This window comes from Rhinolophus sinicus, chromosome 5 (genome assembly GCF_057876585.1).
Source record: "Rhinolophus sinicus isolate RSI-liver-muscle chromosome 5, RSI-T2T, whole genome shotgun sequence".
Lineage (NCBI taxonomy): Eukaryota > Metazoa > Chordata > Mammalia > Chiroptera > Rhinolophidae > Rhinolophus > Rhinolophus sinicus.
This window is the reverse complement of record NC_142505.1, coordinates 68,479,276-68,494,627: the sequence shown is the minus strand read 5'-3', so window position 1 is coordinate 68,494,627 and position 15,352 is coordinate 68,479,276. Positions and strand designations below refer to the sequence as shown.

Here is a 15,352-nt window from a genome sequence, read left to right as displayed (position 1 = left end):
GGATGCATGGTCCCTGCACCGCTCTCTGCCCTTGCACGGCCCCCACCATCACCTCTGAGCCCTGCCCTGATATCCAGCCTCAAAGGAAAGGAGAGGAGGTTGGACAGGCTGGGACAGATGGAGGGTGAGGGGCATGATGGGGAAGTGGAGAGCAGAAGGCCCAGCCCCCACCCTCTTAAAGCTCAGACCCAGCACAGTCATGCTGTGTGGGCCATTTTCTGGAAGGGCTGTGCAGTCAGGAGCAGAGTAGGCGGGTCCTGGGTGGGGGTATGCAGATACCGAGTGAGGGGTTCCTGGACAGGGGTTTGCAGATGCAGGACAGTCAGGCATATCCACTCCTGACCAATCCCTGTGCTGGGAGAAAGCTGGGGGAGGATGTAGAGAGCTGTCTGGTAAGTGGAGGGTGCACCCATTGGCGTGAAGGAGGTAAAGAAGCCTGGTGGTGGGTGGTCATGGCTTGTCCATCAACACAGGATCTGAGGAGCACCCCCATTCCCACCCCTCCATTCCTTACCAGTCACACAGTCCTGACTGGAAGCTCCAAGCCACTGAAGACAGAACTGGACAGGACTCCGTGGGGCGAAGACACAGTACAGACCCAGGGTTCCAGATTCCCAGCATCCCTCCCCTCACACCCCAAATCCTGCGCCAGCAGCCCAGCCCTTGTGGGCTGGCACCCTTACATCCTGCCCCAAGCCCATGTCCTGCCCCAAGCCCATGACCTCAGTGGCTCAGGGCTGCTGTTCCCCACCAGGCCCACTGCTCCAGGGCCTTAGCTGACCATCAGAGATTCCCAACTGGGGCCCCAAGGAGCCAGCAGGGGCCAGATGGGCTGTGGGCAGATGCTCTATAAGGAAGGAAGTGATTAAGTGCCTCGGGCAGTGGCCGAGGCTGGAGCACAGGTGGCAATATCACCCACTGGGGTGAGTCACCAGCTGGGGAAACCTTGGCTCCCGCAGCCTGGAGGGCTCTCCTGGGCAACAGAGCCCATCAGACACTGCAAAGAGGTCAGGCTCTGGAGGGGGAGGTGACAGGTGCTCCTTTGAGCTGCTCGTGGGCGTGCCCATGGTGAAGACAGCACAGACGTGCAGCACCTGAGTCAGGGGCCGGGCAGGAGCCACCCTAATTGGCACCTGCTGGAAACCAGGGGCCAGGGGCTCTACAGATGAAAGGGCCAGAGAGCCTGGCTGGGCAGGGGTGGGGTTGGCCTGTGATGGGAGACAAGATGGAGCCACCCTGGGGGTCCATGCAGAGGTGGGTTCTGCCTGTCTGGGCCCCCACACCTCTGAGTCACATAATGCAAACCCCCAGCATCCAGGTTCTCTCTGGCAGGGACCCAGAGAGGGGACAGCACTTGCCTGAGGCCACACAGAGTGTCAGGGACCCACTCTGGCCTCTTGGTGCTGGGTCCTGAGACCCCGCTGCGGGCAAAGGAACAGGGCCACTGTGGAGATGGTCTCAGCTCTTCAGAGGTGAGGCACCAGGCCGGTGATGACCTAAGTGGGGGGCATGCCCCCATCCCTGCCACCATGGCTCCAGGGGGAGAGAGGCAGAACTCCACCAGAAGAGATCAAGGATGGGGTGCTCAGGCCCATGGGGCCACAGTACAGGCCTCAAGGGGGCTGGGAAGAGCCTGGGTGAATGAGGAGGTGAAACCCTCAACTCTGCTGGCTGGAAGCAAGCCCCGCCCCTCTCCCAGCCTCAGTTTCCCTCCAGTGCAAGAGGAAGGGGAATGAAGGGGATCTTCCCAGGACCTCTCTACTCCTGCCTTTTGTTGATGTGGGATGTTCCATCAGGAGCCCCCTCTGGAGCCCGCTGACTTCCCCCCACCAGGCACCTGCCAAGATCTACAAGTCCTTGTGAGCCCTGGCCTAGCCCCCAGCCCACCACGCCCCTTATCCCCCACTCAGAGGGAGGGCAGAGCCAGGCACCCTGGCCGCCTCAGAAGCCACCTCTCCGGGGAGTTTACAGCCCCTCCTGCCCGCCCTTGGAGGGAGGAAATGGGCCTGGTGGGCCTGTTCGCAGGTAGTTGAGACAGGAGAGGAATAACCATATTAAAGGCCTCCCCCACCAGGGCCCCCTTCGCCCTGCCCCTGCAAATCTCACACTCCCATAGCAGCAGCTTTGAAGTCCCGCAGGGGTGTGGCTGGCCCCTCTTCTGGCCCCGACTTTCTGGGTCTAGGAGCCTCAGTTTCCTCCCTTCAGGGACACTCTGAGCCCCCTCCACCTCCTCCAGGGGCTGGGAACTCAGGGCTGCAGACAGAGGACTAAGGACCCTACCCCCAGTTCCTGTCCCAAATGGTGAACGCCTCCATCCCCCAAAGCAGAGCCTGGCTGAGTAAGCATCAAGAGCCTACTGTCCTGGACTTTGCCCCTGCCCCCGGGTCTGGTCTGGGGGACACAGACCATCCTAGTGTCCGGCCTAATGGCCTAGGGTGACCGCACTCCCTCAGACCCCTACAGCATTCTCCCCAGCAAAGCTCCCCACCACAACCCTTGGCTCTCCTGTCTGCCATCCATTTCCCTGTTGGAACCCCGTCTCCCTTCATGAAACCCTCTGGTTGAGACACCCAAGGACAGGGCATTCTGAGGTCTCGGCCTGGTGGTCAGCAGCTTCCTCTCCAGCAGCCCCTTGGCCTCCTGGCCAGAGCAAGAACTAGACACCTGACCCACCCACACTGCCCTCCAGCACTGCATAGCTGGGCGCTGCCTGGAGTCCAGCCTCAGTCTGGATGGTACATGACCTCCCAGGGTGACATCAAAGGCTGAGGGAAACAGGATGGCATCCCTCCTGTCCCACTGGGTGGGGGGGCTGCCAGCCCTCCTGTTCATAGGCACCAGCAGGTAAACTGAAGCCTGCTGGATGAGGCCACTCTTCTGGGTGTGAGTTCACGAAGGTGAGGCCACCCGTTTCCTCCCTCCCTGTCCCACCATAAAGTGGGGGAATGGGGAGCAGCTAATAGATGACAGTCCCACCTGCCCCATGCCTCACCCCACCAGGTGACCTTGATTGATCCTGGAAAGTTGGGCAATGGCCCCTTTGCCACCTACTGGGTCGCCTGGGAGGGCTTCCAGGAGGCGGTGAGCACGGGGCATAGTTTCTATGGCTCCAACATCTTCAATCTGGGCCACTTAGGCCTCCTATACTTCTGAGAGTCTGTCCCTGTGGATGCCAGGACCAGGCAGGGTGCCCAGGGCACCAGGGAAGCCCTGGGGAGGGCCCCAGCCTGGGAGCCGCCACCGCCCAACCTGGCAGCTGGGACAAGAGCTAGTCAGAAGGTGCTAATTGATATTTAGCTCCAGGCTGGCTCCTTGTTCCCCTCTCCCTCTCCCTCTCCCTCTCCCTCTCCCTCTCCCTCTCCCTCTCCCTCTCCCTCTCCCTCTCCCTCTCCCTCTCCCTCTCCCTCTCCCTCTCCCTCTCCCTCTCCCTCTCCCTCTCCCTCTTCCTCTCCCTCTCTCTTTTTTATTTGAGTCCTTGGAGTGCACAGTAAACAGTCATTTGGCTCTTGGGCCCTGCAAATTGGTGTTTATGGTGTGAGGACCAGGACTCGTCCACCCAAATACGGCTGGATGGGAGGAAGGCGTTGGGCTGGCAGGGACAGTATACACCTTCCCGCCCATGGAGGCCTGGCTCTGGGGTGGGGGCGCTTCCTCCACTCTGAGGTGAGGGGCCAGCTGGCTCGCTGGGCTGGCATTGGCCAGAATCCTGCTGGCAGGGAACTTGTGTGGTTGGAAGTGGCATTCCAGTTAATCCAGAGGGCTTCTAGGAAGAGGTGAGGCTTCCGTGGCAGAGAAGCCCCTCCAAAGGGAGCTGGAAAGGCTCACCAGTGCCCTCTGCCCCCCCCCCTCCCGGCCCAAAGGTGCTCTGCATCCAATCACAACCCGTCACCTCCTTCGACTGGCTCCAAATACCGATGGCAGATGGCAGAAGCCTCTGCAGACACCCCTCCCCACCCCAGCGGCCATCTGCAAAACTGAAGACAGGAATGCAGGGAGGCCAGGGGCCTTAATGCAAGAGGGTGAATGGTGGAATTCCAGGCCCAGGCAGACAGCAGTCGGGAGAAAGGGACTTCCCCACCTGTCTGCCCCTCTCCTGAGCCTGACAACAGGCCTGTGGAGAGCCAGGCAGGCCCGTGCAGAATGTCTGGCGGCCCTTCAGCTCCCTCCGCTGCCTACAGCCCACTGGGTTCACCCTCTCCATCTCCACCCCAGTCTGCCAGCCCGCAGCACACAGACAGGCAAGGCCAGGAGTCCAGGGCAAGGCTGTTTGGAAGGAGCCCGTGGACCACACGTGCTCCTTCCTGAGGGCGTTTTCCGTATCCAGGTCTGGGCCAGAACCTCAGGAACTGAGAACACGGTAGCACAGCCCCGAGCCAGGCCCTCCTCTACTCAGGAAACTACCATGGCTCCTCAGTGCGCACAGGATAGAGTTGGACTGCTTCAGTCTGCCCCCTCATAAGCCCAGAGGTCCCACTCCGGGCTGAAGGGGGCCTCTATGCATTGATGGAGAAAGAACTCTGGCCAGGGTGTAACTCTTGCCCAAGGTAACTGGCCTTGCCTGACCTCACACCTTCCAGTCCCACTTGCAGTGCAAGTAGGGACACTGCAGGTGGCGATGGTGCAGGTGAGGACATTGAAAATGGAGACAATGCAGGTGGAAATGCTTCAGGTAAGGATGTTGTAGGTGAGGTTGTGCAGGTGAGAGAGGATACTGCAGGTGAGGATGATATGGGTGGGAAGTCTACAGGTAAGGAAGGACACAACAGGTGGGGACAATATAAGGAAGCATACTACAGTTGGGGGTCGCAAAAAGCACAGGTGGGAGGACTCAGGCAGGGACACACTCACAGATGGCTTAGACCCACTCCCTGCCCATCCCTGTCACAAGGCCTGTCCTGCTGTATGCAGAAAGAGGGGAGTTGTGTTCCTGACCCTAGGTCCAGCCCCTCCCCTGGGCTGACTCTCAACAGTGAGCTGAGTCAGTCCAGGCCCACACCCTAGCCGCCCGACATATGAAGTGGGATGTGGGGACAGAGCCCCAGAAAGTAGTTTACAGGCTCTCAGCCTCACGTGGAGAGGTGCTGGCTCAGGTAGTAGATGGCCGTCAGCTGTGGCTGATTGGCCATCAGTTGTAGCCAGTTAGCCAATTAGCCGCTAATATAACTGCTGCGGCTACGGAAGAGAGCCGAAGAGAGTAGAGGAGCAGAGTCGAGGGGAGTGGAGGAGAGTCGTCGGTCGATTGGCAGAAAAACGGACAGCAGGTCGCACGTCCGGTGAACCCAGCCTCCAGTGAGACCATAGTGGTATGACTCCCCCACCTATGGCTCCGTGAGTGTTCCTTTTTTTTTTTTTTTAATTTTGTTGGGGAAGGGGAACAGGACTTTATTGGGGAACAGTGTGCACTTTCAGGACTTTTCTCCAAGTCAAGTTGTTGTCCTTCAATCTTAGTTGTGGAGGGTTCTGTTCAGCTTCAAGTTGTCCTTTCAGTCTTAGTTGTGGAGGGCGCAGCTCAGCTCCAGGTCCAGTTGCCGTTGCTAGTTGCATGGGGCACAGCCCACCATCCCTTGCGGGAGTTGAACTGGCAACCTTGTGGTTGAGAGGATGCGCTCCAACCAACTGAGCCATCCAGGAGCTCAGCGGCAGCTCAGCTCAAGGTGCCGTGTTCAACCTTAGTTGCAGGGGGCAGAGCCCACCATCCCTTGCGGGACTCGAGGAATTGAACTGGCAACCTTGTGGTTGGGAGCCCACTGGCCCATGTGGGAATTGAACCGGCAGCCTTTGGAGTTAGGAGCACGGAGCTCTAACCACCTGAGCCACCGGGCCGGCCCGGGTGTTCCTTTTTGGCCTCACCATATCCTGCGTTCTTATGTGGGGAGCGGGACCTGAGAACCCGCAGGCCGCCCCGCACGACAAACAGCCCAGCGAGCAGGGTCTCCCGCACGACATGGGACAAGCCACCATCCTCTCTGATACGTTCTCTTAGCCAGAGAGGGGTGTGTCGACTTCCTATGTCCTCTTTGGTAAGGGCCTGGGTTGAGGGGCAGGAGGACACATCTGGGCCCTACTACAGAACCAGAGGCCTCCCTGGGCTCCCACTCAGCACTCTGGGTGGGCAGCAGCCTGTCCAACACCCCACCCAACAAGCCCCCAACACATGGAGGTCTCCACCTCCAGTCTGTCCTACTGCCAGGTGTGTTCTTTTTAGATTTTTCTTGCCCAGTTAAGGGGGGATAATTTCTCTCCAGGACAGAAGCGACCCAAGTGCTGGCTGCCCCGGCCTCCTCAGCAACATGGTCGCCTGCTCAGGCTCAGGCCAAGTACAGCTCCCTCTGTACTTGTCTCCTGGACGGCAGAACAAGGTCTCTTTTTTTGACTCAGCCCCTCTGGCTGGTCTGTGTCTCCCTCTCTGCAGCCAGGCCCAAACATGAGGCCTTTGAAGGTTCTGCTCACAGATGCCACTGGCTTCTCTCCTAGTGAGCTGCACCCCATCACCCCTGCCGCCAGCCTAGTGCACCTAGGTTGCCAGGCACTCCATACAGACAGTCCTAACAGGAGTGGTGGAGACAGCAGCCTGCAAGGGTTACGAGAGGGAGGCTTGAAGCCCCCCTAAGAAAGGGGCTCCCTAGGTTTGGGTGCCCAGCTGGGTCGGCAGGTGGGGGATGGGAGCTGGCTTCGGGACATTGCCCATACTGCCCTGCCCTCACTGGGGACAGTGAGCTCTACATATGTCCCTTTGGAGAGACCAGAGCGGGAGGCACACGGCAGGGAGAGTGTGGGGACAGAGCCAGGAGTGCAGTTTCCGGGCTCTCAGCCTCACGTGGAAAGGTGCTCACTCGGGTAGTAAATGGCCATCAGCTGTGGCTAGTTGGCCGTCAGCTGTAACCAGTGAGCCATTGGCCACTAATATAACTGCCGTGGCTATGCTAGCAGAAAATGGGGGCTAGCAAGAAGATGGTGGCTGAGCCAGCAAGAGTGTATTGCAGTTAGCACGGTGGATAGCAGCTAGCAAGTGAGGTTGGTTGGCAGAGAGAAGTGGACGGCAGGTTGCGGATAGTGTGGCTCCGGCTTCCTGTGTCTCCAACCCAGCCGCCAGCAACAATATAGTGGTATGACTCCCCTATCTGTGGCTCTGTGGGTGTTCCTTTTTGGCCTCACCATATCCTGTGTTCTTATGTGGGGAGCAGGACCAGAGACCCCGCATAACACCCCGCATGACAGAGAGGAACCCTGCCCAGGTGGGGTGACAGTTGAGGGGTGTCCCTCTGGAGCTTGGCACAGGATGCGCGCGGGCAGACACTGGTGGCATGTGCTGGGACACCACGATGCCTTCACTAGGTTTTTTAATTAACCTCCGCAACTCTACAGTGCCCCAATTAAGTGGAGAATGTGATGGCAGAGTGGGGTCAGGCGAGAGGCGGGTTTTAACTAAAGCGTGGGGTTCCCAGCCAGGTTGGTGGTGGCCTGGGCAGGAGCGCCCCCACCTGACCACCTCCGCCCACTCTTGCTCCAACAGGCGATGGTGCCTCAGATGGCGACGGCTGGGACACAGCCCTGACCGAGCCTGCTGACTGCCCAGTGAGAGCCGACCTGTTCTTCCTCTGGCCATCTGCCTGCCCTGGAATAGTGAGTGTCCATGCTGTGTCCACTTCAAAGGCCGTTAGGCGGGCACACAAACACCATGAAACAAAGGACTGCTTCGCGTGTCCTGAGCAATGGAAAAGGGTCCCCAAGGGGCAGAGGAGGGAACTGTTTAGCAGGAGGCAGGGAAGGAGGGAGCCCACCTGCAGGGGCAGCCAGGCAAAGGCTATGACTGGAGCGTGGGTAGAGCTGAGATGGGGGCCGGTGTGCCTGCCCCTGTGAACTAGAATGAGGTGTGCCAGACAGCAGAGAGCTGTGGGCACAGCAAGGAGGGGCCCCTCAGCTTCACTGGGGAGAGGGGGACCACGTGGGGCTCCTGACAGGGCCTCTTGCTGGGCACCAGGAACACCAGGGCACCTGACCCCTCCCTCTGTGACCTGGACCCCACTGTGTGTTATCCAGGCACCCTGGCCTGGCCCAATGGGACGGCAAGCAAGACGCTGGTGTGTTCTTGAGAGAGTCTGTGTCCTAACTCCTGCTTCTGAGGACAGTCCATTCCTGGCCCGGGCCCGCTCGGGGAGAGTAGACAAGCAGGCAGGTAAATCCTGCCCGACAGCTGCCATCTTCCTTCAGGGCAGTTTTGCAGTAACTGCCACTGCAGTGCCGACCTTCTCCACGCCTGGCTTCCTTCAGACATGGAGTTTTTGGGGTGACGAGTGAGGGAAGTGGGGTGAGGGGTGTCTTCAAGTACCAGCACCAGCTGCTGCCAGTCCTTCCTCTGTTCTGCTGGGGCTTCAGGGCAGGGTGCCCAGGAGTGGACTGGCTGTGAAGGGTGGTGCTCAGAGCAGGGGACATATGTCTAGAGGGCTACTTGCAAGAAGTCAGTCACGCTGAGGCCTTTGTGTGCAGACACAACCAGCCAGGCACAGAGGAGAGAAGGGTGTCCAGTGGAGCCCCGATCCTTTCAGACCAGACACCAGCCAACTGAATGAAGCCTGCATGAGGTCCCAGAGCGGCCATAACAAACACAAATGTGGTGGCTTAAAACAAGAGTGTGCTCTGTCCTGGAGGCCAGAAATGTTGCAGGGCTGTCCTCCCTGCAAAGGCTCCAGGGGAAGTCCTTCCTACCTCTTGCTGCTCCTGGTGCCCCAGGTGTCCCTGGGCTTATGGCCACATCACCGAATCTCTGCTTCTGTCATTATGTCGCCATCTCCCCGTATCTGTGTCTCAAATCTCCCTTTCCTTTCTCTATAAAGACATCATTGGATTCAGAGCCCACCTAATCTATTGTATTCTCATCTCCATCCTTACCTTGATGACATCTGCAAAGACCCCATTTCCATATAAGGCCACTTTCTGAGGTTCCAGGAGGACATGACTTTCGGGGGGCCACAGTTCTAACCACTGCAAAGCCTGTGGTATGAACCCTGGCACTGCCACCATCAGGCTGCAGCTCATGTGAGACCTCAGGCCAGTACAGGTTGCTGAGAAGCCCCAGGTCCTGAAATCCCTGGAACCATAAGATAGCATATGAGTACATAATGTCTGTCATTTTAAGCCACTAAACCTTACGGAACTTGTCACCAGGCCACAGAACCCAAAACGAGGACCAACTGTTTCCTCTCCCAGTGTTTTCATAACCCTGAGTACATTTGATGCCTCCTAGCCCAGGGGGGTCCCTCCCTCTATCTGTCCTCTGTCTGGGGCTTGAAAGAGGGAGAAGGCCCCTACAGAGGGACAGACACCAGCCCCCTGGGGATGGGTCCCGAGAAGACAGCTTTGTCGAGATGGAGTCTGTGGCCTCTTCCTCACCTGTGGGGCTCCTTCCCCAACCCACTACCTTGCTGGGTGCTAAGGCTCCACATCCTGGTCAGTCTGGTTCTGGTGGCCTCCTCCTGTTGGCCACTCAGTCTCCAGCCCCTCCCCAGCCACACTGCAGGAACCACCAGGGCAAGCCCCCAAGTCCCTGGGGCTCTTCCTGACCCCAACTCCAGCCCTAACTTTGCTGGCTCTGCTGCCCCCCAGTGTGCCCTCATTGCGTTCCTACATGGGGCCTCTCTCCCTCTGACTGGCCTCACCCAGAGAACCCAGCCTATTTGTCTACACAGTCCCCACCCCCTAAAAAACCAAACAGGGCACACCCAGACATTCTCCAAGGACAAAAGGAAGCCCCTCCCCTCATCAACACATCTGTCCCATGTGACTTCCCACACAAGAAATGATGGAATCTCAGCTCTAGTTCACCTTGAGCAAGCCGTACCTGATGCCAACCCTCCTGTATCGTAAGTCCATTTAGCCTCATTTTGACCCCAAGAATGATAGCTCACCATCGCTGCGCCCACCCCCCACACATCTGGAGCTACTCCCAGCTCTGTGCTGGCCCCCAGCTGGCCTGGCTTTGCCCGAGCTCCAACCCAAGAAGGCCCCAGGGTGGAGCAGCTCCGCAACATCAGCCCTGACTCCGGATGGGGCAGCACACAGCTGGATTCCCAGGAGCTCTGAGCTCAGACATATCCCAGCTGAGGGTCCAGTTGGTCCCTTTTCAGAATTCAAGGGAGGATTTCTAGAACTTCCCAAGGTCCCAGTCGGTAGACATCTGGCCTGGAAGGACATGGAAGAGGCCCCTCTCCACTCTCCCAGGGCCCTGAGGAGGGTAGGCTCAGGACTTCTAGCTCTACTGCAGGTGAGAGGGCAGAGGGCAGAGGATGGAGGCCAGGGGTCACAAGGGAGGGCTGTAACCATTTGACCTTCACAAGGTAATTAAGGGACATGAAGGGGTGCTGCCCCGTGCTCGCCTCCTCACTGAACCCCAGCCACCTTCTGTATCCGTGCAGGTTGCCAGCACAGCCACTGGGAAATCGGGCAGTTCTGGCCCAGCAAGAAGCAAGGAGTAGTAAGAAGCAGGGAGAAGGGTGGCCCACGAGCCATCCACTGCACACTGAGGCATTACAGCAGTGAAAGCATGTCACACAGCCGGCGGGCAGCGGGATGCTCCCTGCAGCTTATTCACGACTGCCCCAGTGTCCAGCCAGAATGTGACTGCTCTCCAAAGGTGCAGGACACCCTCCATCTCAGGCATAGACAAGGCTGGGGGTGGCTAGAGGCTGCTCCCAGAGGCCACTTGGGTCCCACCCAGTGCTGCTGAAATGGTTAATTTGTGTCAACTTAGCTGGGCTGAGGGAGGGTCAGGCGGTTAAAGTATTATTTCTGGGTTTCTGTGAGGCTGTCCCGGATAAGATTAGCATTTGAATCAGTTGGGCTGAGGGAAGATGGTCCTCACCAAAGCGGGTGGGCCTCATCCAACTGGTTGAGGGCCTACATAGAACAGAAAGGCACAGGAAGAGCGAATTCTCCCTCTGCCTGAGCCAGGCCACCCGTCTTGCCTGCCCTGCCCTTGGACTTCGGAGTTCCTGATTCTCCGGTGCCTGGACTGGGACTACATCACCCACCGCATCTCCCGTGTCTCCAGCCTGCAGCTGTCAGGTCGTGGGATTCTTCAGCCCCCAAGCCAAGCCCCAGGATCAACGTTATCTCATAGGAGGTCTGACAATTAAGTTCAAGAACTTGTTGCAACGATATTTGCTAACCTTTTTTTATATCAGAGGGATCATTATGAATTTGTACCAACACCAACTTTACTACTTGGAAGTGCTGAAAAGCTGCGTGAAAAAGACAAAAACCACCTGAACTTTTCGCCAACAATTCATGGCTCTTGCATCATGACAATGCACCAGCTCACACGGCACTGTCTGTGAGGAAGTTTTTAGTCAGTAATCAAATAACTGTATTGGAACACCCTCCCTACTCACCTGATCTGGCCCCCAGTGACTTCTTTCTTTACCTGAAGATAAAGGAAATATTGAAAGGAAGACATTTTGATGACATTCAGGACATCAAGGGTAATATGACGACAGCTCTGATGGCCATTCCAGAAAAAGAGTTCCAGAATTGCTTTGAAGGGTGGACTAGGCGCTGGCATTGGTGCATAGCTTCCCAAGGGGAGGACTTTCAAGGTGACCGTAGTGATATTCAGCAGTGAGGTATGTAGCACTTTTACTGGGATGAGTTTGCGAACTTAATTGTCCAAATTCGTATGTAGTCCATACACCCTATTGTTCTGTTTCTCTGGAGAACCCTAATACAGCCACTGACTGGGGATCAGACGTGGGGGCCAGAAGCTCAGTGGCCCACCAGGTGGCTGGGATGAGCTGCAGCTTGGTCTGTCACCCACTTAACCTGAGTGACAGAATTGGCTTCCCATTCCCCGTAGACATTTTTTACTCCCCAGAGACCCCACCCTAACCACTGTGCGGAGTGGGGCTGCACTGGGCACAGGAAGACTACTTGCCAAGATCCCACAGGGAGAAGAGGGCATCTTTCAGGGTTGCCCAGAGTGGAGAGGCTCTATGTGCGCCAAGGACCCCCTAGCAGGTTGGTGAAGATGGGACCCTTTCTCAGAACAAGGTGGTATCCCTGCCTAAAATAAAAGACACACCATTTCAAGGGAAACAGATCCAGTTATCAAAAGCTTTAAGCTATTGACATGTGACTTCAGGGGTAACAGGTTTTGTTACCTTGATGGGGGTGAGGATCCTGAGATGCACCAAGAGCCACCAGAACTTCCCAGACTTCACACCTCCCGTGTCCTGCTGACTGTGTGCCACCTGCACCCACATAAAGCAAGAAAACCTGGAAGTGAAGCATTCTGAAGGCGGCACAGGAAGCAGTACTGTCATGGATGTCAGCCTTAGTTACCAGCACTGGAGGTGACAAGGCCAGCCGACAACCTCAGAATTTTAGTTGACTGGGGAGCAGAAATAGTATTTCATGCTTCCTGTAACAGCTGTGCCACGACATGAAAATATCTTAGGTTTCTGTTGCTGATACAATCATAGGTCCTGTGCATACAGCTGTTTGGGAATGTCATCTACATTCCAAATGGGAGGCCATGCTCAATGTCACCTGCAGGGTCCTGAAAGCAAACATGTTTTCGGCAACCCCGTGTGAAGCCCGCTGAGCAGGGTGACCTTACCTGCTGTCTACCCAGGTGTTGGGGGAACTGGAGAACCAAGCAGGAAACATCCTTGCCCTGTGGAGCTGGCCTTCTAGGGACAGCCACCATGCCTGGGAGAGCCCAGACGGGACGGCCACACCAGGCAACATCCCAGGCAGAGGGACAAGGCCCAGAGTGGGGAACAGCCTTGGCCTGTCCCAGGAATGGGAAGGAGCTCTGTGAACTGGGCCAGGGCCAGGAGACCATAGTAGGGATGCAGGAAAGGGAGCAGCCAGCAGGAAATGGGGAAATTGAGGCAGGTACAGTATGGGGCAAACAGGTGATGCTCAGAGGGCTCTGAGGAGAGGCCTCTCACGTGCGTGGAATTAGGCTGTGCTCTCAGCTGCTGTGTGGCTGCAGGTGAGCCCACAGGTTTTCCACATGATCAGAGTGGAGCGAGTCAAGGTAGGGCTGCCCTGGGTGTGGGCATGGGGGTTGCGTAGGTCCCCTCCTGGTGCCCCCACGGTCAGAACAGCCATAATAATTCCTGCACCAGGAGGGCCATGCAGGAGGGTGGGCTTTGGGGGAGGGCCTGGAAGAGAACGGACCAGGACTGAGAGAAGGGCAGGGCCCTCTCCACACCACCCCTGTCCAGACAAAAACCTGTCTCAGGGTCCCCTCTGGGCTCAGGTCTGTGGAGGCCAGCCCAATGGGGCCAGGAGCAGGTGGCTGAGTGCAGGGAGCCAGAGGGCCTCCTTTCCCCACACCATCCAGGGAAACCTTTAAGAGGATAAAGTTCTGCAACTAGGTGCTGGATATTGAGTGTGTTAACTAAGTAGTGAGCTCCCTTGTCACTGGAGGAGTCCAAGATAATGTTGCAGCCTGCAGAGGCACTGAAGCTCCAGTGTCCTGAGGGGCAGGGCTGGGCGGGGGAAGAGTGAAGGTGCAGCCACAGGCATGGTAGGGGCTGAGTTCCAGGGCCTCAATCCTAGCTGTGTGAACTTGGCTTGGGAACATCTGTGAGAGCCCCTTGCCAGGTGTGAATACTGCGCACCTCACGGGTACCTCACACAGAAACTGCAGAGGTGCTTGCCAGCTCAGGTCCTGGAAAGTGTGAACATTTCCTACCCCGGCTTTCATCCTGTCCCTGCTCTTTTGCTCAGGCTGTCTTTCCGTCTGTCCCTCTAGCCACATTCCCAGGGGGTCTTACTGTTCAGCATCCCTGTGTATGACTTGGTCCTTGGCCTAAGGACCCCCAGAGGCGAGGAGCTTAATCCCAGATCCCAGCAAGCCCCCCATGGTGGTCAGGCTGGAGTGAGGATCTGGGATGGGGGCTTCAGCTGATAGTGGAGCCACCTATAATGGTGGCCCTCTAGCGAGCTCATCTCGCCACCTCCTGGCTGAAGGTGGGAGGGCACCCTGCTCAGTCTGTCCCCAGGGTGTCCATCACCAGACCCAGTGGAAGAGGGGCAAAGGTCCTGGCTCCCTACATAACCTCAGGCAAGTACCTGAGCCTCCGTTTCCCCACGTAACTGCCTGGCACTTCCTGGCTCCCTGACGGGTCTCTACTAGGATCAGGGCTGGGCCCCCGATACCTGTGTGACCTTGAAGATGCCCCCTTTTCCCAAAGTGGAAGCCAAACCAGGACAGAATCAGGAGGAATGTAAATTCCTTAACCTTTGGCAGACACGCAGGAATCCATCTTTTTTTAACTGTGTGTGTATCTTTCACATGCTCCTTTCTGTCTGTATTTTTCACAACTAAAAAAATTTCAAAGGACACATGGTCACGTCCAGATGCCTGGCCCTGGGTCAGCCCTCCAGGGCAAGGAGTCAGCACCACCAGAAGGTTCTGTGCCCCTCTGGGAGGTACAGACCCCTGAGACACTTTGCATGAGCATTTTTGAAATGTTATGGCCTAGCGCGGTGGGGCGCCGCAGAGCCAACGTCCAGAACTCAGGTCTGGGGGAGGCTAGGGCTGCCTGGGAGGATTTGGCAACCCATGGAGGGCTGGTGAGGTCCCAGCAGGCCCCGCCCGGTGAGGGAGCCGTTCCCATAGGGAACAAGTGAGCAAGGTGGGCAGACGGCCCCCAGCCAGGCCCAGAACACCTCAGGCCTTCCTGTCATGCAGGCCTCTGGGCCACGGAGACTGGGACCTACCTTGGACCCTCCACAACACGCAGGGCACGGAGTTTAAGAGCTTCCCAGCAATCTCCCCAACACCTCCGGGTTGGGGGCCCCTCGCAGAAGCACGAGGGTGGGGGGAGGGAGCTCAGGTAGCAGAAGGGGTGGACCAAGGTCCGTGAGAGGCCAGAGTAAGGTCCCAAGTGGGAGCCACCGAGCCCGGAGAACGTGAAAAGGGCCCCTATGGTCCTCGCCTCCCTTCTGACTAGCCCAAGGAGGCTTCCCGGAGGAGGGAGCTCCCTCTTCTTGTCACCTGGATCACAGCTCAGCGGCCTCCCGGAAGCAGCGCTGTCTCCCTGCCCGGACCGTGCTACTGTAAGGCTTCTTTATTTGATCTACAGCCCGCTCCCCCGCGTCGGCCGTCGGGCGCGCAAGGGGTTGCGTGGGCCGCAACGGGTGTCTCCAAGGGGCGAGCACCCCGGGAGTCCTACTTCTCGCGGTGGCCGCCAGCTGGAAGCAACGGTTTCCACAGTACCGGGGAACCGACCCTACCGTGGGACCGCCCTGGCAGGGGCGGGGGTCAGGCACCCCGGCGCCGCCGCTCGGGAACCCCAGGACCGACTCCAAGTTGAGTCTGCATTCACAAAGTGGGCGCGTG

General features: G+C 57.8%; 1 long non-coding RNA gene across 1 annotated transcript; it reads right to left on the bottom strand.

Annotated features, from left to right (window-relative positions):
• Positions 1-11,156: 11,156 nt before the first annotated feature.
• LOC141567090 (uncharacterized) lies at positions 11,157-15,342 on the bottom strand. Its single transcript, XR_012489487.1, has 2 exons — positions 15,008-15,342; positions 11,157-12,242 (listed from the first exon to the last, which is right to left on the bottom strand). It is a non-coding gene; the product is annotated as an uncharacterized LOC141567090 (long non-coding RNA).
• Positions 15,343-15,352: the final 10 nt, after the last annotated feature.